General features: G+C 37.7%; 1 pseudogene; it reads left to right on the top strand.

The window, feature by feature from the left end:
• LOC139889335 (nucleotide pyrophosphatase/phosphodiesterase-like) overlaps positions 1-20,687 on the top strand; it is a 41,162-nt pseudogene that overhangs the window by 8,551 nt on the left and 11,924 nt on the right.

Genomic DNA, 20,687 nt, shown 5'->3' with positions numbered 1-20,687 from the left:
GTGAGTAATAGACTTGTTTTTCTCTCAAATTTATATCTCCCAACGTCCAGGCGATACTCTCTTCCTAACAAGTGGTATCAAGAGCTTGGTTAGAGACGTTTGTTGAGTTTTTTGGGTCTTCTGAAATTTTCTCAAAATTCAATTTTGAGTGTACCATTGGATTCGTCTCGTCGAACCGAGGCCAACGCAAAAAACGGCGACTTAAACGGAGTTATAACGAGCCCAGAAAACGCGGTCAAAGTTTGGTCAACTCGCCGAAATCTCGCCGGAGAAGACGACCGGTGCCGGAATTTTCGCCGGAGAAGACGATCAATGTAGCAGTCCTGTAGCAATTCACTGTAGCAGTCCTGTAGCAATTCACTGTAGCAGCTGGCGGTACTATAGCAAGTTCCTGTAGTAGTACTATAGCAGTACTGTAGCAATTCTGAAATTTTACAATTTGGTCCCTGAAATTTTCAGAAATTCATTCTTGGTCCCTGAAAGTTTAAAAAATTATAATTTTGCCCCATAAGTGGAATTTAAGCCGCGAAGTGTCTATTCCACCATTTTCAACCGTTCCGGACGTAACGGTGATCTCTGTTTTCTACAATTCAACCCCGTTTGTGTTGAAAAATTATTTGTAAGGTGATAATGTCCACAGAAGAGTCAACATCATCTTCCAGAGCTATGATTATGCTCACAGCCACAAACTACATGCTGTGGAAGCCTCGTGTGATGCCCCGTACAAAACCATCATGTACGAATCATCAACAACAGGATCATTACAAGGTTAAGTACTATATGCGATTTCAAAAAGAGTTTGCATTCATAAATAAAGTGATGTCTAAACCAACATCGAATGTTTTACAATCCAAAAGCATGTTTCACTAAGTAGAAGCAAATAATAAGTGTATGTGACCAAAACGGTCGTTACAAGTCATAGTTCAAAAGTACTAATGTTTGAATGCAAAATAAAGTAGTTCATGCGATAACAACTCTAAGCAGCGGGTGTCTACAGCACGACTAGTACACAGCGGAAGCTAACCTCAAGCACCTGAGAAAAACATGCTTTACAACGTCAACACAAAGGTTGGTGAGCTATAGTTTAAGTATAACAGTATGTAATGTAGGCCACGAGATTTCAGTGCTACAAAGAGCATTTCAAAATAGTATGATAAAGTATATGTTAACCGTGGGCACTTGGTAACTAACTTAACGTTTATACCCCCTGAAAGTACACTTGGCAAGTGCGTATGTCTATGAAGTATTAAACACTCGTTAAATGATAGCGCTACTAGCCCGAGTGGGGATGTCAAACCCTATGGATCCATATCTAAGATTCGCGTTCACGGTTCAAAAACCAATGATTAAACGTTACCGAGCTAAAGGGAATGTTTATGCCGTTGTATAACCCACACATATATAAGTTTAAGTACTCGTGCCTAGTATGTAAAACATAAAATCCGCATGTATTCTCAGTTCCCAAAATAAGTTAAAGTAAAAAGGGAATGCTATAACTCACAATGATAATGTAGTCGTAAAGTCGGTTCGGAAAAGGTGTGCAAGTAATCGGTCCGAAGGTCCTCAACCTAAGGAAAAAAGTACTAAGTCAGTAAATCGTCTTAATAGTTTTAAAAGCATGTAAATAAGGTCTTAAAGGTCATCATCATTCATCATCAAACAAAAGGCGTAAAGTAAGTTTCGTTTATGGAAGTAGTTTACAACAAAGGCTGACTTCAGTCAGTCACCACGGCCTCTACCCTTACTGAATTAAGGTGAGACAAGTGGCCATGGCTCCGTCTATGAGTTCTTTAGTTGTGGTAAAATTTACAGAAGCAAACTCGTCTTCGTTTGACCGTGGCTACGGTCTAAGTGCGAGTAGGTCAGAAATTTCTGCACAACGTTAAAAGGACATAGTGACGATCGGAGGGCCATAAATCCTAAACCGTAACTCGGATTAAGTCGAGTCCTATATGAAAAGTTATCTACTCGAAAAGATCTATTTGAAAATCAAGGTCTCAGTTGCCCAGGTCTACTGGTCTATTACAGAATCAGTAGGACAGAGGGCTGTAAACAGAAAACAGGAAGTTAAAAGTGAGTTCCGGTGGTCTTGGTGCTTGATGCTTATCACGGTTCTCATCCTTGATGCGTATAGCTTCAAGTGTACAACTCATTGATGTGTTTACATCATATTTACCAAGTTTTGACCATCATAACCCAAGTGCAAGTCTAAGACATGAAGCACAACTCACTTAAGTGTTGCAAGTGTTTTGATGAACCAAAGTTACATCAAAGTCTTAGATCTAACACATACATGAACTTTAAAGGTAATATTGAACTATAAACTTGAAAGTAAGCTAACTAATCAAGATCTTAAGGTGTAGAACATGGTTCTTAGTTAGATCTTGAAGATCCAAGACTCAAAAGTCTAGATCAAGCATAAGTATACAAAGTTATATTTAAAGAAAACTTATTTGTGTGTTCTTGAACTTTCAAGGTTGACTTTTAGTTCAAGATTAATGAGATCAAGGCTAACTTGTAGTTCTTGACCATTCAAACTAATTACATGAAATTAAAGTGCAAGAATGAAGAAGTAAACTAAGTAAACATGTAATTTGTTCATGGTTGTTCATACTTTAAAGATTCAAACCAAAGTTTGATCTTTAGAAAGTAAACTTTAAAGTTTACTTCATGAACTTCAAGTATGAGTTTAATCAACACATGAACTTGCAATCTTTTAAGAAATTATATGTAGAATCATAACTAGTAAGTTATGTTCTTGAGTGTTCTTGAGTGTTCTTGAAATTACAAGATAAAAGAAGAAAGAAACTAGCAAGTTTGATTCTTGAAACCAAGTAAGTAAGTAACTAACAACTACTAGAAATCAACACAAGTAAACAAAGATTAAAACAAACAAAGTATGATGATGATATTTGTAGCATATGCTACGGTTTTACAAGGAAGAAAGAAAAGAAGAAAAGCTTCAAGTTTACTTACAAGAACTAGAGAAAATTGAGAGAGAATGAAGCAAGTTTGTGTGTGTGAAAATGAGAGAGGAATGTAGCAAATGAAGTAAATGAAAAATGAAACAAAAACCACTCCATATTTGGGGCCCTTAGGCCTCAGTTTTGGCAGCCCAACAAGGAGGAGGGAAAGGTCCTTTGGTCACTAGTGTGTTAAAGCTTCAAAAGTTGGTTAAAAGGATGGTTTACATGGGGATTAAGTGCAACTAGATTCCAATTCTTTCAAACTAACAAGTTACACTTAAAATGATACTTACAAGTATCTAGATGGGCTAACTAGTTCAACTAAGGAGTGTAGGGTGGGCTTTATAAGCCCATGTTCAATTAAAAGCCCAAGTTGTGTGTAATTAACAAATGAATCCAAATAAAGCCCATGTAACTAACTAATCACCATAGTTAATTAAAATGATTTATAAAACTAATCATGAATGTAAATAATATCTAAAAATATTATTCGTGAAAGTTCCGGGTGTCACAAAGACGTTTCGGGCAATTAAAGTCAAGTTCGGGCAATTATGGCAACATGTAAATGTAATAACATACATTCGTTTTATCACACGTATTAATAATAACAATTATTAATAAATAAACGTTGGAAAATCCAGGGTCGTTACATTACCCACCTGTTAAAGAAAATTTCGTCCCGAAATTTTAAGCTGAGGTAGATGGAGGAGTCGGGAAAAGGTGAGGATACTTCCGCATCATTTGATCCTCTCGCTCCCAAGTAAACTCAGGTCCTCGTTTGGCATTCCATCGTACTCGGATGATCGGAATCTTGTTGCGTTTCAATGTTTTGATCTCACGATCCATAATCTCAACTGGTTCTTCCACAAAGTGGAGTTTGTCGTCAATTGTAAGTTCTTCCAATGGTATGATAAGTTCAGGTGCAGCAAGACACTTCTTCAAGTTTGACACATGGAAGGTAGGATGAACTGAGCTCCATTGTGCTGGTAGATCCAAACGGTAAGCAACGGGTCCAACACGTTCCAAGATTTCAAAAGGACCAATGTATCGTGGGTTTAACTTTCCACGTTTTCCGAAACGAATCACACCTTTCCAAGGTGCAACCTCCAACATTACACGATCACCAACGTTGAATTCAAAGTCTTTACGTTTAAGATCGGCATAACTCTTTTGACGATCGCGGGCAGTCTTAAGTCTAGCTTGAATCTGAGAAATCTTCTCCGTGGTTTCGTGGACTACCTCGGGTCCGGTGATTTGCTTTTCGCCTACCTCTGCCCAACAAATAGGAGATCGGCACTTACGGCCATACAATGCTTCAAAAGGTGCAACATTAATGCTCGAGTGATAACTGTTGTTGTACGAGAATTCGGCTAGTGGCAAATGCCTTTCCCAGGCCTTTCCAAAATCAATGACACATGCACGCAACATGTCTTCCAACGTCTGAATCGTTCGTTCACTTTGTCCGTCAGTCTGAGGGTGATAAGCAGTACTCATGTCGAGACGGGTTCCCATGGCTTCTTGTAAAGAACGCCAAAATCTAAAAGCAAAACGGGGATCGCGATCTGAGATGATCGATAAAGGTACACCGTGACGAGATGCAACCTCTTTAATGTAAAGTTGAGCAAGTCCCTCCATCGTATCAGTTTCCTTCATCGCTAGGAAGTGTGCAGATTTGGTAAGGCGGTCAACAATAACCCAAATAGTATCGTATCCGCCCACCGTCTTTGGCAGCTTGGTGATGAAATCCATTGTGATCCTTTCCCACTTCCATTGTGGGATCTCCGGATGTTGAAGTAAACCAGAAGGTCTCTGATGCTCGGCTTTAACCTTTGAGCAAGTCAAACACTTACCAACATAAGTTGCAACGCCCTTCTTAAGATTCGGCCACCAATACTGTTATTTAAGGTCGTGGTACATCTTGCCTGCTCCAGGATGAATCGAATATCTCGATTTGTGTGCTTCATCAAGTATAAGGTTCCGTAGATCTCCATAAAGAGGTACCCAAATTCTTCCGGCATAACATCGGAGTCCAGACTCCCTAACCTCGAATCGAGAGACAAGTATGTTCAAATGTTCATGAGATATATTCTCCTCCTTGAGAGCCTCATCTTGGGCTACTCTGATCTGGCTGTTGAGGTTCGAATGGATGGTGATGTTCAGAGCCCTAACACGAAGAGGCGCCGTCCTCTCCTTTCAGCTTAAAGCGTCAGCTACAACATTGGCCTTGCCAGGGTGATAACGGAGTTCACAATCGTAGTCATTGAGCGTCTCGATCCATCGACGCTGTCTCATATTCAGTTGCTTCTGATCGAAGATGTGTTGGAGGCTCTTGTGATCGGTGAAGATAGTGCTCTTAGTTCCATACAAATAGTGTCTCCACAATTTGAGTGCAAAGACAACGGCTCCAAGTTCAAGATCATGTGTAGTGTAATTCCGCTCGTGAATCTTCAGTTGGCGGGAGGCATAGGCAATAACCTTTGATCGTTGCATCAGTACACAACCAAAACCACTCTTCGATGCATCACAATAAACAACGAAATCGTCACTGCCTTCGGGAAGTGATAGGATAGGTGCGGTGGTTAACTTCTTCTTCAAAGTTTGAAATGCTGATTTGTGTGCGGGTTCCCAAATGAACTTCTTGCCCTTGTGAGTCAGTGCGGTCAAAGGACGCGCAATCAGAGAAAATCCTTCAATGAACCTTCGGTAGTAACCGGCAAGACCTAGGAATTGGCGAATATGCGTTGGAGTAGTGGGGGTCTCCCACTTGCTGATGGCTTCAATCTTGGCGTGATTAACTTTGATACCCTGGTCGCTCACAACATGACCCAGAAACTGAACTTCCTTCAACCAAAATTCACACTTGGAGAATTTGGCGTAAAGTTGCTCTTGTCTCAAGAGTTCAAGTACTAGTCGGAGGTGTTGCTCATGCTCTTCTTCGCTCTTAGAGTAGATGAGGATATCATCTATGAAGACGATAACAAACTTATCAAAGTACGGCTTGCAGACACGATTCATGAGGTCCATGAACACGGCAGGTGCATTTGTCAAACCGAATGGCATCACGAGAAACTCATAATGACCATAACGGGTCCTGAATGCAGTTTTCATCACGTCACTTTCTTTCACCCTCAACTGGTGATAACCGGATCGCAAATCGATCTTTGAGTAGACACTCGATCCTTATAGTTGATCAAAAAGATCGTCAATTCGTGGAAGGGGATACCGATTCTTGATAGTCAATTTGTTGAGCTCACGGTAGTCGATACACATATGGAAGGATCCATTCTTCTTCTTCACAAATAACACAGGTGCGCCCCAAGGCGAGAAACTTAGTTGGATAAATCCACGGTCAAGTAGTTCTTGTAGTTGGCTCTGTAATTCTTGCATCTCGGAAGGTGCGAGTCTATAAGGTGCGCGAGCTACAGGTGCTGCTCCTGGCACTAAGTCAATCTGAAACTCTACTGCACTCTGCGGCGGCAATCCAGGCAATTCCTTGGGGAAGACATCGGAAAATTCGTTCACAATATGAACGTCGTTCACGCTCTTCACCTCAGTTTCTACCGCTTTCACATGTACTAGGACAGCAAAACGTCCCTTCTTCATAATCTTTTGCGCTTTCACGCAACTAATGAGGTTCAACTTCGAGGTACATCTCTCTCCATAGATAACCAGTGGTTCGCCATCTCCTTGTGGTATGCGAAGTGCTTTATCTCCACAGATAATATCGGCCTTTATCTTGCTCAACCAATCCATACCGACGATCACGTCAAAACTTCCCAGTTTGATGGGTATCAAATCAATTTCGAAATCTGCACCAGCTATGTTGATAATAGCTCCTCGACTAATATGGTCAACTTTCTCAACTTTACCGTTGGCGACCTCGACAAGCATACTCTCTTTTAACGGGACTAATGACCAATTAATCTTATCGCAAAAATGTCTACATACATAACTTCTATCCGCACCAGTATCAAACAAGACAGAAGCTAAAAGGTTGTTGATTGTGAATATACCTGTCACCAAGTCGGGGTTATCGCGTGCATCCCTTGCATTAACGTTGAAAGCTCTACCACGGGGTGGTCCGCCGTCTTTTCGCTTGTTTGGGCATGCATTTATGAAATGGCCCGTCTGCCCGCATTCGTAGCACTTCTTCGGTCCATTGGTGTTCGGCTTCCCATTCAAAGTGGTGACCTTGCAGTCTTTCCCGATATGCCCAGACCGTTGGCACTTCTCACAGACAACATTTCAATACCCAGTGTGGTGTTTGTAACACCGTTTGCATTGAGGTAGGGTTCCCTTGTAGTTCGGGTTGGAATTGGTGTTGTTGTTGGGGTTTCCACCGTTGTTGTTTCCTCTGAAACCCTCATGTCGTTTCGCCGGGTTCTGTTCATAGTTCCTTCCCATGTTGTTGTTGTTGTTGTGGTTATCCCATTTGCATTTCTCACTAGTACCCGCTTCAGACATAGTTTTCTCCGGTTCATCGATGGTTATTTGATTCATCAGAGTATGCGCCATGCGCATCGCTTCGGGAACATTCGGTGGTTTGGACGAGGTGACGTTACCCTTGATGGACTTAGGAAGTCCCCAAAAGTATCTCTCCATACACTTGAATTCAGGGGTGACCATTGTCGGACACATCAGGGCTAGTTCCAAAAATCTCCTGTTGTAACCATCAAGGTCATTCCCAACGGCCTTTAAATGCATAAATTCCATCTCCATCTTTTGTATTTCGGTTCTCGGACAATACTCATCAATCATAGCCGCTTTGAATTCCCCCCATGGCGTAGCATACGCCTCATCGATACCTTTCGCTTGAGCTAACGTGTTCCACCATGTTAGTGCGCCGTCAGATAGCGTGCAAGAAGCAAATTTGGTTTTGTTGTCCTCCGAACAGTTGCTAACTCGGAATATTGATTCAAGTTTCTCGAACCATCTGGTGAGACCAACTGGTCCCTCGGTTCCACTGAAATTATGTGGTTTGCAGCTCTGGAATTCCTTGTAAGTACACCCATTTCGAACGGGTGGGATAACCGGTGGTGGTGGCGGTGGAGCTTGGATATTTCTTTCTGCTAGGGCTGCGGCTACACGTTCTTGGATCATCTCTTCAATTTGAGCAGCAGTAGGTGTGGATCGACCGTTAGCCATGATGTTCTAAACAAAAATTTTGACTCAAGTCAAAATCCAGTATTCAATATAGTAATAATACAGTATATAGTAACCAACATAGAATCAAAACATCACATGTTATTTAAATAACGCATCTAGGTACAAATACCACAGAATCATCGTACAGTAATGTAAATAGAACATCGTGCAAGAATTAAATAACGCAAAAGTTCCATTCATTAATAATAATAAGTTTCATACATCTGAATAAGTCCGTACAATACATAAGTGAAACATAAAACTACAACTAGATTACATAACGAAATCTAAATACAAAATTCCTACGGTGAAGGTGGGTGAAGGATGTCTAAAACCTGAGCCAACTGCTCCTCAAGCTCAGTAACCCGAGCTCGGAGGATTCCCACCTCCCTTGTCAATTCCTCGACAGTGGGAGCTGGTGGGGCGGACGGTGCTGGTTGAAATGTCCCGTTCTTATTGATTAAAAACGTTCCATATTAATTGATTTCGTTGCGAGGTTTTGACCTCTATATGAGACTTTTTTCAAAGACTGCATTCATTTTTAAAACACACCATAACCTTTATTTCATAAATAAAGGTTTAAAAAGCTTTACGTAGATTATCAAATAATGATAATCTAAAATATCCTGTTTACACACGACCATTACATAATGGTTTACAATACAAATATGTTACATCGAAATCAGTTTCTTGAATGCAGTTTTTACACAATATCATACAAACATGGACTCCAAATCTTGTCCTTATTTTAGTATGCAACAGCGGAAGCTCTTAATATTCACCTGAGAATAAACATGCTTTAAACGTCAACAAAAATGTTGGTGAGTTATAGGTTTAACCTATATATATCAAATCGTAACAATAGACCACAAGATTTCATATTTCAATACACATCCCATACATAGAGATAAAAATCATTCATATGGTGAACACCTGGTAACCGACAATAACAAGATGCATATATAAGAATATCCCCATCATTCCGGGACACCCTTCGGATATGATATAAATTTCGAAGTACTAAAGCATCCGGTACTTTGGATGGGGTTTGTTAGGCCCAATAGATCTATCTTTAGGATTCGCGTCAATTAGGGTGTCTGTTCCCTAATTCTTAGATTACCAGACTTAATAAAAAGGGGCATATTCGATTTCGATAATTCAACCATAGAATGTAGTTTCACGTACTTGTGTCTATTTTGTAAATCATTTATAAAACCTGCATGTATTCTCATCCCAAAAATATTAGATTTTAAAAGTGGGACTATAACTCACTTTCACAGATTTTTACTTCGTCGGGAAGTAAGACTTGGCCACTGTTGATTCACGAACCTATAACAATATATACATATATATTAAAGTATGTTCAAAATATATTTACAACACTTTTAATATATTTTGATGTTTTAAGTTTATTAAGTCAGCTGTCCTCGTTAGTAACCTATAACTATTTGTCCACAGTTAGATGTACAGAAATAAATCGATAAATATTATCTTGAATCAATCCACGACCCAGTGTATACATATCTCAGTATTGATCACAACTCAAACTATATATATTTTGGAATCAACCTCAACCCTGTATAGCTAACTCCAACATTCACATATAGAGTGTCTATGGTTGTTCCGAAATATATATAGATGTGTCGACATGATAGGTCGAAACATTGTATACGTGTCTATGGTATCTCAAGATTACATAATATACAATACAAGTTGATTAAGTTATGGTTGGAATAGATTTGTTACCAATTTTCACGTAGCTAAAATGAGAAAAATTATCCAATCTTGTTTTACCCATAACTTCTTCATTTTAAATCCGTTTTGAGTGAATCAAATTGCTATGATTTCATATTGAACTCTATTTTATGAATCTAAACAGAAAAAGTATAGGTTTATAGTCGGAAAAATAAGTTACAAGTCGTTTTTGTAAAGGTAGTCATTTCAGTCGAAAGAACGACGTCTAGATGACCATTTTAGAAAACATACTTCCACTTTGAGTTTAACCATAATTTTTGGATATAGTTTCATGTTCATAATAAAAATCATTTTCTCAGAATAACAACTTTTAAATCAAAGTTTATCATAGTTTTTAATTAACTAACCCAAAACAGCCCGCGGTGTTACTACGACGGCGTAAATCCGGTTTTACGGTGTTTTTCGTGTTTCCAGGTTTTAAATCATTAAGTTAGCATATCATATAGATATAGAACATGTGTTTAGTTGATTTTAAAAGTCATGTTAGAAGGATTAACTTTTGTTTGCGAACAAGTTTAGAATTAACTAAACTATGTTCTAGTGATTACAAGTTTAAACCTTCGAATAAGATAGCTTTATATGTATGAATCGAATGATGTTATGAACATCATTACTACCTTAATTTCCTTGGATAAACCTACTGGAAAAGAGAAAAATGGATCTAGCTTCAATGGATCCTTGGATGGCTCGAAGTTCTTGAAGCAGAATCATGACACGAAAACAAGTTCAAGTAAGATCATCACTTGAAATAAGATTGTTATAGTTATAGAAATTGAACCAAAGTTTGAATATGATTATTACCTTGTATTAGAATGATAACCTACTGTAAGAAACAAAGATTTCTTGAGGTTGGATGATCACCTTACAAGATTGGAAGTGAGCTAGCAAACTTGAAAGTATTCTTGATTTTATGAAACTAGAACTTTTGGAATTTATGAAGAACACTTAGAACTTGAAGATAGAACTTGAGAGAGATCAATTAGATGAAGAAAATTGAAGAATGAAAGTGTTTGTAGGTGTTTTTGGTCGTTGGTGTATGGATTAGATATAAAGGATATGTAATTTTGTTTTCATGTAAATAAGTTATGAATGATTACTCATATTTTTGTAATTTTATGAGATATTTCATGCTAGTTGCCAAATGATGGTTCCCACATGTGTTAGGTGACTCACATGGGCTGCTAATAGCTGATCATTGGAGTGTATATACCAATAGTACATACATCTAAAAGTTGTGTATTGTACGAGTACGAATACGGGTGCATACGAGTAGAATTGTTGATGAAACTGAACGAGGATGTAATTGTAAGCATTTTTGTTAAGTAGAAGTATTTTGATAAGTGTATTGAAGTCTTTCAAAAGTGTATAAATACATATTAAAACACTACATGTATATACATTTTAACTGAGTCGTTAAGTCATCGTTAGTCGTTACATGTAAGTGTTGTTTTGAAACCTTTAGGTTAACGATCTTGTTAAATGTTGTTAACCCAATGTTTATAATATCAAATGAGATTTTAAATTATTATATTATCATGATATTATCATGATATTATCATGTATGAATATCTCTTAATATGATATATATATACATTAAATGTCTTTACAACGATAATCGTTACATATATGTCTCGTTTAAAAATCATTAAGTTAGTAGTCTTGTTTTTACATATGTAGTTCATTGTTAATATACTTTATGATATGTTTTCTTATCATAGTATCATGTTAACTATATATATATATATCCATATATATGTCATCATATAGTTTTTACAAGTTTTAACGTTCGTGAATCACCGATCAACTTGGGTGGTCAATTGTCTATATGAAACATATTTCAATTAATCAAGTCTTAACAAGTTTGATTGCTTAACATGTTAGAAACATTTAATCATGTAAATATCAATCTCAATTAATATATATAAACATGGAAAAGTTCGGGTCACTACAGTACCTACCCGTTAAATAAATTTCGTCCCGAAATTTTAAGCTGTTGAAGGTGTTGACGAATCTTCTGGAAATAGATGCGGGTATTTCTTCTTCATCTGATCTTCACGCTCCCAGGTGAACTCGGGTCCTCTACGAGCATTCCATCGAACCTTAACAATTGGTATCTTGTTTTGCTTAAGTCTTTTAACCTCACGATCCATTATTTCGACGGGTTCTTCGATGAATTGAAGTTTTTCGTTGATTTGGATTTCATCTAACGGAATAGTGAGATCTTCTTTAGCAAAACATTTCTTTAAATTCAAGACGTGGAAAGTGTTATGTACAGCCGCGAGTTGTTGAGGTAACTCTAGTCGGTAAGCTACTGGTCCGACACGATCAATAATCTTGAATGGTCCAATATACCTTGGATTTAATTTCCCTCGTTTACCAAATCGAACAACGCCTTTCCAAGGTGCAACTTTAAGCATGACCATCTCTCCAATTTCAAATTCTATATCTTTTCTTTTAATGTCAGCGTAGCTCTTTTGTCGACTTTGGGCGGTTTTCAACCGTTGTTGAATTTGGATGATCTTCTCGGTAGTTTCTTGTATAATCTCCGGACCCGTAATCTGTCTTTCCCCCACTTCACTCCAACAAATCGGAGACCTGCACTTTCTACCATAAAGTGCTTCAAACGGCGCCATCTCAATGCTTGAATGGTAGCTGTTGTTGTAGGAAAATTCTGCTAACGGTAGATGTCGATCCCAACTGTTTCCGAAATCAATAACACATGCTCGTAGCATGTCTTCAAGCGTTTGTATCGTCCTTTCACTCTGCCCATCAGTTTGTGGATGATAGGCAGTACTCATGTCTAGACGAGTTCCTAATGCTTGCTGTAATGTCTGCCAGAATCTTGAAATAAATCTACCATCCCTATCAGAGATAATAGAGATTGGTATTCCATGTCTGGAGACGACTTCCTTCAAATACAGTCGTGCTAACTTCTCCATCTTGTCATCTTCTCTTATTGGTAGGAAGTGTGCTGATTTGGTGAGACGATCAACTATTACCCAAATAGTATCAAAACCACTTGCAGTCCTTGGCAATTTAGTGATGAAATCCATGGTAATGTTTTCCCATTTCCATTCCGGGATTTCGGGTTGTTGAAGTAGACCTGATGGTTTCTGATGCTCAGCTTTGACCTTAGAACACGTCAAACATTCTCCTACGTATTTAGCAACATCGGCTTTCATACCCGGCCACCAAAAATGTTTCTTGAGATCCTTGTACATCTTCCCCGTTCCAGGATGTATTGAGTATCTGGTTTTATGAGCTTCTCTAAGTACCATTTCTCTCATATCTCCAAATTTTGGTACCCAAATCCTTTCAGCCCTATACCGGGTTCCGTCTTCCCGAATATTAAGATGCTTCTCCGATCCTTTGGGTATTTCATCCTTTAAATTTCCCTCTTTTAAAACTCCTTGTTGCGCCTCCTTTATTTGAGTAGTAATGTTATTATGAATCATTATATTCATAGATTTTACTCGAATGGGTTCTCTGTCCTTCCTGCTCAAGGCATCGGCTACCACATTTACCTTCCCCGGGTGGTAACGAATCTCAAAGTCGTAATCATTCAATAATTCAATCCACCTACGCTGCCTCATATTCAGTTGTTTCTGATTAAATATGTGTTGAAGACTTTTGTGGTCGGTATATATAATACTTTTGACCCCATATAAGTAGTTCCTCCAAGTCTTAAATGTAAAAACAACCGCGCCTAATTCCAAATCATGCGTCGTATAATTTTGTTCGTGAATCTTCAATTGTCTAGACGCATAAGCAATCACCTTCGTTCGTTGCATTAATACACAACCGAGACCTTGCTTTGATGCATCACAATAAATAACAAAATCATCATTCCCTTCAGGCAATGACAATATAGGTGCCGTAGTTAGCTTTTTCTTCAATAACTGAAACGCTTTCTCTTGTTCATCATTCCATTCAAATTTCTTCCCTTTATGCGTTAATGCAGTCAAGGGTTTTGCTATTCTGGAAAAGTCTTGGATGAACCTTCTGTAGTAACCAGCTAGTCCTAAAAACTGGCGTATGTGTTTCGGAGTTTTCGGGGTTTCCCACTTTTCAACAGTTTCTATCTTTGCCGGATCCACCTTAATACCTTCTTTGTTCACTATGTGACCGAGGAATTGAACTTCTTCCAACCAAAATGCACACTTTGAAAACTTAGCGTACAATTCTTCCTTCCTCAATACTTCTAACACCTTTCTCAAATGTTCACCGTGTTCTTGGTCATTCTTTGAGTAAATAAGTATGTCATCAATGAAAACAATGACAAACTTGTCAAGGTATGGTCCACACACTCGGTTCATAAGGTACATGAACACAGCTGGTGCATTAGTTAAACCAAACGGCATGACCATAAACTCGTAATGACCGTAACGTGTTCTGAAAGCAGTCTTTGGAATATCATCTTCTTTCACCCGCATTTGATGATACCCGGAACGTAAGTCAATCTTTGAATAAACAGACGAGCCTTGTAGTTGATCAAATAAGTCGTCGATTCTCGGTAGTGGGTAGCGGTTCTTGATGGTAAGTTTGTTCAACTCTCGGTAGTCGATACACAACCTGAATGTACCATCTTTCTTCTTGACAAACAAAACAGGAGCTCCCCATGGTGATGTGCTTGGTCGAATGAAACCACGCTCTAAAAGTTCTTGTAATTGGCTTTGCAGTTCTTTCATCTCGCTGGGTGCGAGTCTGTAAGGAGCACGAGCTATTGGTGCAGCTCCTGGTACAAGATCTATTTGAAATTCAACGGATCGATGTGGGGGTAATCCCGGTAATTCTTTCGGAAATACATCGGGAAATTCTTTTGCAATGGGAACATCATTGATGCTCTTTTCTTCAGTTTGTACTTTCTCGACGTGTGCTAGAACAGCATAGCAACCTTTTCTTATTAGTTTTTGTGCCTTCAAATTACTAATAAGATGTAGCTTCGTGTTGCCCTTTTCTCCGTACACCATTAAGGGTTTTCCTTTTTCTCATATAATGCGAATTGCATTTTTGTAACAAACGATCTCCGCTTTCACTTCTTTCAACCAGTCCATACCGATTATCACATCAAAACTCCCTAACTCTACTGGTATCAAATCAATCTTAAATGTTTCGCTAACCAGTTTAATTTCTCGATTCCGACATATATTATCTGCTGAAATTAATTTACCATTTGCTAATTCGAGTAAAAATTTACTATCCAAAGGCGTCAATGGACAACTTAATTTAGCACAAAAATCTCTACTCATATAGCTTCTATCCGCACCCGAATCAAATAAAACGTAAGCAGATTTATTGTCAATAAGAAACGTACCCGTAACAAGCTCCGGGTCTTCCTGTGCCTCTACCGCATTAATATTGAAAACTCTTCCACGGCCTTGTCCATTCGTGTTCTCCTGGTTCGGGCAATTTCTAATAATGTGGCCTGGTTTTCCACATTTATAACAAACTACATTGGCATAACTTGCTCCGACACTACTTGCTCCGCCATTACTCGTTCCGACACCATTTGTTCCTTTCGTTCTATTAACCCCTGGTCCGTAGACCTCACACTTCGCCGCGCTATGACCATTTCTTTTACACTTGTTGCAAAATTTGATGCAGAACCCCGAGTGATTCTTTTCACACCTTTGGCATAGCTGCTTCTGATTGTTGTTGTTGTTGCGGTTATTATTGTTGTTGGGATGATTGTTGTAGTTGCTGTTGTTGTTGTTGTTGTTGTTGTTGTTGTTGGGCCGTTTGTTGTAGTTGCGATTGATGTTGCGATTGTTGGGATAATTGTTGCGATTATTGTTGTAATTGCTGTTGTTGTTGTATTGGTGATTCTTATCACCGTTTTCCTCCCACTTTCTTTTGACTTGCTTCACATTGGCCTCTTCAGCAGTCTGTTCTTTAATTCTTTCTTCAATCTGGTTCACTAGTTTGTGAGCCATTCTACATGCCTGTTGTATGGAGGCGGGCTCGTGTGAACTTATATCTTCTTGGATTCTTTCCGGTAATCCTTTCACAAACGCGTCGATCTTCTCTTCCTCATCTTCGAATGCTCCCGGACACAATAGGCACAATTCTGTGAATCGTCTTTCGTACGTGGTAATATCAAATCCTTGGGTTCGTAACCCTCTAAGTTCTGTCTTGAGCTTATTGACCTCGGTTCTGGGACGGTACTTCTCGTTCATCAAGTGCTTGAATGCTGACCACGGTAGTGCGTACGCATCATCTTGTCCCACTTGCTCTAGATAGGTATTCCACCATGTTAACGCAGAACCTGTGAAGGTATGCGTAGCGTACTTCACTTTGTCCTCTTCAGTACACTTACTTATGGCAAACACCGATTCAACCTTCTCGGTCCACCGTTTCAATCCGATCGGTCCTTCGGTTCCATCAAATTCCAAAGGTTTGCAGGCAGTGAATTCTTTGTAGGTGCATCCTACACGATTTCCTGTACTGCTAGATCCAAGGTTATTGTTGGTATGTAGCGCAGCCTGTACTGCGGCTATGTTTGAAGCTAGAAAAGTACGGAATTCCTCTTCATTCATATTCACGGTGTGTCGAGTAGTCGGTGCCATTTCCTTCAAAATAGTTAAATGGAACAAGTTAATCATACAGAATATTAAGAGTAGTTAATAGTATTTCGTAGCATAATATGAACTCATTTATAAAAGCTTTTTCTTCATATTAGCGTTTTATAAGTTTAAATTCGGGTAGTACCTACCCGTTAAGTTCATACTTAGTAGCTAATATACAATTCAACTACTACAATTCTATATGAAAAACTGATTGTAATAATATTTCGCGTTCAAACTTTTATACAATATTTTACAAACTTACAATACCGCTTATTTTACATAAAGCATGAAATATAGCACACAATAACTTTGATACAAGATAGTTGTGAAGACAATTCTAGCTAGTACACAAGTCGTTCGGCAAAGGCAATAAAGACACGTAATTCATACGTCCAGAAACAAGTCATGCATTCTGGTTTTACTAGGACTACTTCCCATCCTTGGTCTTGTGCAACATAACCGTTATGGCCGTTGATAAGACAGCGTGTTGTAACGTCATCAAAGGGATGAGGGTTACGTAATGTCCAACAGTCCCGTAATAATCTAAAAACCTCATTTCTTACCCCAATTACCGACTCCGTCACTTGTGGAAACGTTTTGTTTAATAGTTGTAGCCCGATGTTCTTGTTCTCACTTTGGTGAGAAGCGAACATTACTAATCCGTAAGCATAACATGCTTCTTTATGTTGCATGTTAGCCGCTTTTTCTAAATCACGAAGTCCAATATTCGGATATATTGAGTCAAAATAATTTCTTAACCCGTTGAGTAAAATAGCATTTGGGTTCCCCGCAATATATGCGTCAAAGTAAACACATCGTAACTTATGAGTTTCCCAATGTGATATCCCCCATCTTTCAAACGAAAGTCACTTATAAACCAAGACATTCTTGGAACGTTCTTCGAATGTCTTACAAACTGATCTCGCCTTAAATAGTTGTGCCGAAGAATTCTGGCCGACTCTAGACAAGATTTCATCAATCATGTCTCCGGGTAGGTCTCTTAAAATATTGGGTTGTCTATCCATTTTGTGTTTTTAAACTGTAAAATAGACAAGAGTTAGTTTCATAAAAAAAATACTTATTAATACAAGCAATTTTTACATATATCATAAAGCATAAGAACACTATATTACATATATTACACCACACGAATACAACTATCTTATTCCGACTCGCTCGTTTCTTCTTCTTCGGTTTTGGTTCGTTTTGCCAAGTTTCTAGGGATATATGATGTTCCCCTAATACGAGCCGTCGTTGTCCACATTGGTTTAGAAAAACCTGGTGGTTTAGAGGTTCCCGGGTCATTGTTACAACTTAAGGACTTCGGGGGGTTGACGATACATATAAAGTTCATCGGGGTTGGAATTAGATTTCTCTATTTTTATGCCCTTTCCCTTATTATTTTCTTTTGCCTTTTTAAATTCAGTTAGGGTAATTTCTATAACATCATCGGAATTCTCGTCGGAATCCGATTCATCGGAGAATTGGTAATCCTCCCAATATTTTGCTTCCTTGGCGGAAACACCATTGACCATAATTAACTTTGGTCGGTTGGTTAAGGATTTTCTTTTACTTAACCGTTTTATTATTTCCCCCACCGGTTCTATTTCTTCATCCGGTTCCGATTCTTCTTCCGGTTCCGATTCTTCTTCCGGTTCCGACTCTTCTTCCGGTTCCTCTTCGGGAACTTGTGAATCAGTCCACAAATCATTCCAATTTACATTTGACTCTTCATTATTATTAGGTGAGTCAATGGGACTTGTTCTAGAGGTAGACATCTATCACATAATATCAAACACGTTAAGAGATTAATATATCACATAATATTCATATGTTAAAAATATATAGTTTCCAACAAAAATGTTAAGCAATCATTTTTAAAGAAAACACGGTCGAAGTCCAGACTCACTAATGCATCCTAACAAACTCGATAAGACACACTAATGCAAATTTTCTGGTTCTCTAAGACCAACGCTCGGATACCAACTGAAATGTCCCGTTCTTATTGATTAAAAACGTTCCATATTAATTGATTTCGTTGCGAGGTTTTGACCTCTATATGAGACGTTTTTCAAAGACTGCATTCATTTTTAAAACACACCATAACCTTTATTTCATAAATAAAGGTTTAAAAAGCTTTACGTAGATTATCAAATAATGATAATCTAAAATATCCTGTTTACACACGACCATTACATAATGGTTTACAATACAAATATGTTACATCGAAATCAGTTTCTTGAATGCAGTTTTTACACAATATCATACAAACATGTACTCCAAATCTTGTCCTTATTTTAGTATGCAACAGCGGAAGCTCTTAATATTCACCTGAGAATAAACATGCTTTAAACGTCAACAAAAATGTTGGTGAGTTATAGGTTTAACCTATATATATCAAATCGTAACAATAGACCACAAGATTTCATATTTCAATACACATCCCATACATAGAGATAAAAATCATTCATATGATGAACACCTGGTAACCGACAATAACAAGATGCATATATAAGAATATCCCCATCATTCCGGGACACCCTTCGGATATGATATAAATTTCGAAGTACTAAAGCATCCGGTACTTTGGATGGGGTTTGTTAGGCCCAATAGATCTATCTTTAGGATTCGCGTCAATTAGGGTGTCTGTTCCCTAATTCTTAGATTACCAGACTTAATAAAAAGGGGCATATTCGATTACGATAATTCAACCATAGAATGTAGTTTCACGTACTTGTGTCTATTTTGTAAATCATTTATAAAACCTGCATGTATTCTCATCCCAAAAATATTAGATTTTAAAAGTGGGACTATAACTCACTTTCACAGATTTTTACTTCGTCGGGAAGTAAGACTTGGCCACTGTTGATTCACGAACCTATAACAATATATACATATATATTAAAGTATGTTCAAAATATATTTACAACACTTTTAATATATTTTGATGTTTTAAGTTTATTAAGTCAGCTGTCCTCGTTAGTAACCTATAACTAGTTGTCCACAGTTAGATGTACAGAAATAAATCGATAAATATTATCTTGAATCAATCCACGACCCAGTGTATACGTATCTCAGTATTGATCACAACTCAAACTATATATATTTTGGAATTAACCTCAACCCTGTATAGCTAACTCCAACATTCACATATAGAGTGTCTATGGTTGTTCCGAAATATATATAGATGTGTCGACATGATAGGTCGAAACATTGTATACGTGTCTATGGTATCTCAAGATTACATAATATACAATACAAGTTGATTAAGTTATGGTTGGAATAGATTTGTTACCAATTTTCACGTAGCTAAAATGAGAAAAATTATCCAATCTTGTTTTACCCATAACTTCTTCATTTTAAATCCGTTTTGAGTGAATCAAATTGCCATGATTTCATATTGAACTCTATTTTATGAATCTAAACAGAAAAAGTATAGGTTTATAGTCGGAAAAATAAGTTACAAGTCGTTTTTGTAAAGGTAGTCATTTCAGTCGAAAGAACGACGTCTAGATGACCATTTTAGAAAACATACTTCCACTTTGAGTTTAACCATAATTTTTGGATATAGTTTCATGTTCATAATAAAAATCATTTTCTCAGAATAACAACTTTTAAATCAAAGTTTATCATAGTTTTTAATTAACTAACCCAAAACAGCCCGCGGTGTTACTACGACGGCGTAAATCCGGTTTTACGGTGTTTTTCGTGTTTCCAGGTTTTAAATCATTAAGTTAGCATATCATATAGATATATAACATGTGTTTAGTTGATTTTAAAAGTCATGTTAGAAGGATTAACTTTTGTTTGCGAACAAGTTTAGAATTAACTAAACTATGTTCTAGTGATTACAAGTTTAAACCTTCGAATAAGATAGCTTTATATGTATGAATCGAATGATGTTATGAACATCATTACTACCTTAATTTCCTTGGATAAACCTACTGGAAAAGAGAAAAATGGATCTAGCTTCAATGGATCCTTGGATGGCTCGAAGTTCTTGAAGCAGAATCATGACACGAAAACAAGTTCAAGTAAGATCATCACTTGAAATAAGATTGTTATAGTTATAGAAATTGAACCAAAGTTTGAATATGATTATTACCTTGTATTAGAATGATAACCTACTGTAAGAAACAAAGATTTCTTGAGGTTGGATGATCACCTTACAAGATTGGAAGTGAGCTAGCAAACTTGAAAGTATTCTTGATTTTATGAAACTAGAACTTTTGGAATTTATGAAGAACACTTAGAA

The sequence above is a fragment of the Rutidosis leptorrhynchoides genome, chromosome 2 (genome assembly GCF_046630445.1).
Source record: "Rutidosis leptorrhynchoides isolate AG116_Rl617_1_P2 chromosome 2, CSIRO_AGI_Rlap_v1, whole genome shotgun sequence".
NCBI lineage: Eukaryota > Viridiplantae > Streptophyta > Magnoliopsida > Asterales > Asteraceae > Rutidosis > Rutidosis leptorrhynchoides.
This window is presented reverse-complemented; position numbering and strand designations above follow the sequence as displayed.